Below are 6,462 nucleotides of genomic sequence, written 5' to 3'. Positions count from 1 at the left end.
CTTTATTTTTTTTTTGTTTTTTGTTGCACAACTGAATCTTATTGCTTTTACCATAACTTAGAATAAACTCACTAATGATTCTTCATGTAATGTGTTTGTTTTGGGGCCTCTGTTAAAAAACAACTGTTAAATGATAAACTTCTACAAGAGTATTTACTCCTTAAACAACGTGTAATTACCCACATTTACTATAACTACCACAACTCCTATAATAGCTCCAATTCAAAAAACGTCAAAGTAATCAAACTTGTTAAGTTGATCAACAGAAATCGCTGCAAGCATTCCTTTATATCTGCAAATAAGGAGCCTGAACAGATGTTTTTAAGAGCAGGAGAACAGCATACTGGAATAAGCTCAGGAAAACAAGGGTGCTCTCTGAATTCTTGTGTGATGTAAAGCTTGTGTCGACTTGTGACGTGTCAATGTGTGTTTTTGTTTTTGTCTGAGTGAGCACAGAGGGAGCCGCTCACAGCGTGGAGCAGGCCTCGGGCTGCCGTGGGTTCTCACAGTCCGTGGAGCGGGCCCCACTGACATGGATCGTGAGAACCTGATTGGCAGGGGTCCGTGTGGCGTAGAGGAATCTGGCAAGACGTAAAAGAGGAAAAGACAAAACAGCATGTGTGGAAGCTGTCCAAGCAAACAAACTGATATTTTCTTATTTTCTTTAAATATGTGAAGGTTGAGTCAGATATATGATAAAAAAAAGGTTAAATAAATCTCTCTCTGGATACAATTATTTGTAAGTAGGGCTGAAACAGATGATCGGATTAATCGTAATTAATCAATGACTGAAATAAACGTCAGCCAATTTACCAATCGATTAATCATTAACTGGAATAGAGACATTGTAAAACATGCTTTTAGCTGAAAAAGAAACCCACTTAGAGCAGTAATAATATCAAAATTGTAAAAAAATGTATAATTACTTTTGCATTTAAGATGAAAAAAACTTTTCATCTGTCAATATGCTCTATCCAGAACTCCTTAAGTGGAAATGTTTTAATTTCACCTGTTTTAATTTCTTTAAGGAACCTTTGGCTGTCCGATTATTAATCGATTATTCGAAAAAATAACCAACGAATTAATCAGTTTGCAAAATAATCGTGAGCTTCAGCCCTAATTGTAAGCCTTTTTTAATGCGTCACTACAAAGCCATAGAATTGCTGCTGACTGTCTTGCAAATGTTTTCACACCCCTAAAGCTTTTTTTTTTTTTTGTCTTTTCACATTTTATTTTTGTCTTTTTACATTCATTGCCTCTAATGATTTTGGGTGGTGATTTCCTTTGATATACCAACACCAAGTAATGTAAAATACTCTCCTGATAAGACCAAATGACAAAACATAAAAATTCACTTTTGATGCTTAAACTTAAGAAGGTTCTAAGTAGAGCTTCCAAATAAAAAAGGAGGAAATGGGAGAGTCACAACATGAGTAAGCATTTTACTGAAAGCTAACACTGAACTGAGTGTTTACAAAATCTGACTCAGTAATGAGCAGCTGCCCGGTGCTTATACATCATATTTCAACATGCTTGATGCTAGTGTGTCAAAGAGGCTGGACAGAATGTTGGTCCAAGCAACCACTGTAAAGATGCTTCACAGAGGCCATCTAGTTTGGAACTTGTGTCCGTTTTTCCTTCATCTAACCTCTAAATGTTCTCAGTTGGATTAAGATCAGGGGAACACGCATGACGGACCATGAACAATGTGATTTCCTTGGATAAAGTCCTTTTTCAGGTGGGCATTGTGAACTGCAGCATTTTACTGTTGCATTTTATCACACAGATGATGGCCTTCAGTTATGAGGGACACCCACTGCAACTTCCATACAAATAGCCAGATCTGCACGATTTCAAGCACCATTGTTCTAATAAAAGAAGGTATGGCATGTATTTCTATCCCCTTTGCTCTGAAAATAAAATCCAGTGCGGACAGTTGCATTTAGTATCTTAATTCTAGACATATTATCAAACATTATTTACCCTGCTTTATCTGAAAATAGAAAAATAAGAAACATTATTATTAATCTACAAGGATATGCTTCTCCACCTGAACTGACAGAAGGAGCTGCAGAGATCCACATCTTAGGTGGGAGAATCTATCCAAGTCCACTTCTGCATGTCTGACTCTAAGGACAAAATAGTCCAAAAGAAAATCCAGTCAGCCACAAATGATGTAGGGATGCAGATGTTCTGATCAAATTACACCAAAACATGGTGGTGGAAGCATCATGTAGTGGGGGTACTGTACTCCAGCAGGGAGGGAAAAGATGATCAGAGTTGACAGGAGGTGAAATGGAGCTGACTACAGATTTGATTGGTCAGGAATGGATTAGATCAAAACATATTAATGTGTTAATGGCCCAAAGTCCAAACCTCTGTATTTTTACTAATCTGTGGCAAGAACTGAAATCCACACATGTCCACGTCCAATCAGAGAGAATTAGAAAAAATAAATAAATAAAAGATCTGTCGGTTCTACCAAATCCAGATCTAGAATCACCAGGAAGCTTTCCTACTTATGATAATAATAATCAAACTTTATTGATCTCACATTGGAGAAATTTGGTTCTGCATTTGACTCATCCCCTTGAAGAGCAGTGGGCTGCAATCGTGGGGCATCCGGGGAGCAATCAGGGGTTAAGAGTCTTGCTCAGAGAGACAGAGAGGAAGTGGGGCTCGAACTCAAAACCTCAGGATTCCAAGCTCTAAGCCCTAAACCACCAGGCCGCCACTCCCTCTTATCTACTTTACCTTCTCTGTTTTCTCTCAATCATCAAATGACAGCTTCTTATGCATGTTTTCTCCCGTCTTCATCTCGAGACACACATCCCTCGTCAGTGTGTTTGATTATTTCTAGGGTTATTTATATGGAAGGAGATAACATGAGAAAAAGGGCTCCTCCTTTACCCCCCAGCTGTCACTCAAATAATTCACGAGTTATGTGTACCTCATAGTTCAATCTGTAAAACTCACATGAAGAGAAAAGAGAAATTTATTGAAACAATTACTTTGTCTTTGCCGCTCAGACCTCAGCAGGAAACATAGCCCTTAATTTTTGTTAGATATGAATGAACAGGAGCAAAGAATATGGCTGTTTCCCCCCCAGGCCTGAAACTGATGGTGGAGTGGAGATAGATGAAGTTGGTCAGTCTGTAGACTGCTGGTTAGCGAGACGGTATGCTGAGCTTTATGGAGAGATCCAGTGGATTGCGTGAGTTGATACTAGAGCTTCATTCAGTGACCTGGAAGATGGAAGTCCAGCTGGATAACACAAGTTGAGAGAACCTGTCCACGATGAGCAAGCATGAAACGACAGTGGAGAGGAAAAACTCCCAATTGGGAAGAAATATCTGGCAGAACCAGGCTCAACATGGCGGTCTTCTGCTGGACCGGTTGAGATGAGACAGAGAATGCATTAAGAGTCCAGGAGTAATGAAACTCTGATGAAGCTTTAGCTACGATGGTGGAGGAGGGGCTGGAGGTGGGTTAAAACTGTGTCATCTGAATGAAGTCACAGCGCATCCACCGCCTGTGCACAGGAGCAGACAAGTGCGGATCGGAGGCCTTTTAAGATGAACTTTTGATGCTGATTGGCTTTCGTGGAGGTGTGGTTCAAAGCTGATTGGCTGTGTCGCGGGTGAATGTAGGAGAGCAATGAGTTTCTTTAGTTGACCTTCCGCCTAGGCTCCATATCAGGCTTTATAAAAAAAAAAAAACAATAAGGTACAAAGTGGGTTGCCTATAGGTTCTAAAAAATGCTTAACAGTTGAAAATAATCTGTTTTCTGTTTGTTGACCACCTGGTGGCAGCATTAGCTTAATTAAATGAGATAATATGATGTATTCAAGTTATAGTTGGTGTGATATTTGGAGTTAAATCGAATCAATAAATATTCACCAGTGCTATAACTTCACTAACACATATTGAAAGCACTTTCTCAATACCTAAATGTAAGGTAATAATTTGCTTATAATCTATATGTTAAATAAAAGCAAAGGGCCTCTGCTCCTGACTTAAAAAAATGTGCATTTCTTCTATCAGGTTAGAAGTGAGTTTGTGTGAGAGATTGTGTCTGCAGCTCAAACAGAGCCACCTGTGTTGGATTCGTTGGGGAGTCCAGGACTATTTCATCCTGGGGCAGCTGTGGTCCACTGGCTCCTTCAGCCTTACATCTGGATAGATGGCTTCAGGGGTCGTCAGGGTATGGACCGTGGGAGTATACATGGTGTCAGCTGGAGGGATCACCTCTCTGGTAAGGGAGTTGGTCGCCCTTTCTGCATAACAGAACCTGGACCTGGAGTACAGTGTGTGAGGGGTGCAAGTTTGACCATGGGATCATTATTGTGTGTCATTGAGGGTAATGGTAATGAATGTCCAGAATGTCCAGGTACAGAAATGTCAGCTTAGTGAAAAGATGATTTTATTTTCAAAAGGTGCAGATATTTCAGTTTGTTTATACTGTTTAAATAGTTTTTGTCTTCTTTTTTTTACCTTTCATATTGAGATTATTCTTTTGCAATTAAAGATTGAGGCAACACATTAGCAGGGGTACGAATTCATGTCTTCACATCTGTATGAGTGCATTTGACTTTATTTTCACAAATGTTAAGTAAACCAATTAAAATGTATTCACATTTTATGTATAACTGTCTTATAGTACAGTATATTCAACTATTTTTAAAACTAGACCATTTAAATCAGAAAGAAAAAAATCTTGCATACATCAAAGGAAGGCAATATTCAAAATCAGAGGCACTGAAAATTCAGTTTCAGTTCATCTAGTCTAAAAACATGAATGGAGGTGAGCAATTCCCTCTGCTGTGTGTACAAATGAGAAAGTCTGTATAGTCTATGTGTGTGTTTATGTCTAAAGCCACTTAAAATGGTGAGACAACAAATGGATGTAGGTATATTCTCAGCAGATGCACACCCAAATAAACTGTTTAGAGGAGGGAAACAGAATGTGGATGAAAATGATCCCAAAATGAACAAAAAAACAATAAAACATCCACCTGTTGTCTGAGCCATACCATTTTTTATTTTAAGTACTTCAAAATGTACGTCCCAAAATGAACAAATGTGGAAATATCTGTATTCTAAAGCCATACACAAGCTATAAATATAAGGTTTGTTTGTAGGAATATTTATTTTACAACTGTTAATTCCATTATTCCAGAGAAAATAGGGTAACACAAAAATGAGGTCTTTAAAAGTCCAACATTAACCCTGTATTTAAAGCTTAGATTAAGATTTACGTAATTTAACTTCAAATTAAATTCCTTCATAGCCACATTATCATTAGGCAGATACAGAGGATGGGGGATCTGGGGGTCATCCCACCTGGAATACTTTCATGTAATTGGCTTATAAAAGGGAGCTGATTGGTGGCAAGCCATCCCGTTAAAAAAAAAAATGCATTTGTGTATCGAGGCACATAAAGGGAGTGTCAAAAATCCACTCCCAAATGCAGTGAAATTTAAAGACCACTGATACTTTGTCATTTAATTAATAATTGTTTATGGACCAGAAATTCTTTGGTGAATCTTGTTCTGTGCATGTGTGGATCTGGTGTGTTTGTGTCAGTATTGATGTGCGTCTGTGGATCTTGCCCTTTGTGTGTGTAGATTTTTTCTGTGCTTGCGTAAATCGTGCTTTACATGTATGAATCACATATGTGTATTTGTGAAAACTGATACTAATCTAGCTCCATATGAATGCATTAAGTCTTGTTATAATATGATTACTCCTACAAAAATGAGTGAAAGATGTTTTTAAAAGTCATGGCTCATTATAAGGCACTCCTGAGAGCTTTGATTAAGCTTAGATCAGGCTTACAGCCTTTATCTGATGCTAGACTGCTCCCTACTGGTGTGAAGATGAACTACAATAATGATAATAAAAATCCTGAGTTTATTACCTACGTAAATAATGTTTTAAAGCTTTTTGCAATGATAGAGCAAGATTAACTCTTGGATATTATTTACACAATTAAATATTACTCATTAACAATGTTTTGCAGTTAAATATTTAATAGATTTAAATAGTAGAAGGAAAAACATGATTACAAAGATCCCACAATTTTCCATTCCACTTATCCAAAAAAGGAGAATTAAGAGAAGTCTTTTTGTACTGTGGGAGGAAGCTGGAGTACCCACGCATGTTTAGGGAGAACATGCAAATTCCGATCAGAAAGCCTCCAGGCTAGGAATTGAACCCAGAACCTAAGTGGGCTATTATGACAAATAATGAATTTGTATATTGTTTACTCTACAAGAACTTCTACTTTTTTTTACATTAAATTATCATTACTCATTTAAGGACCAAATATATGTATCTCCTCTATATCTTTCTTCTTCAGGAGTATAACTCAAAAATAATTGCATATATAATTTTGTATATATGACATTTCTCTTCACCACTACTTTATGCACTGTGCTTTAAGGCAGCCTATGTTTCCCT

This window comes from Cyprinodon variegatus, unplaced genomic scaffold (assembly GCF_000732505.1).
Source record: "Cyprinodon variegatus isolate N-32 unplaced genomic scaffold, C_variegatus-1.0 Scaffold278, whole genome shotgun sequence".
Lineage (NCBI taxonomy): Eukaryota > Metazoa > Chordata > Actinopteri > Cyprinodontiformes > Cyprinodontidae > Cyprinodon > Cyprinodon variegatus.
This window is presented reverse-complemented; position numbering follows the sequence as displayed.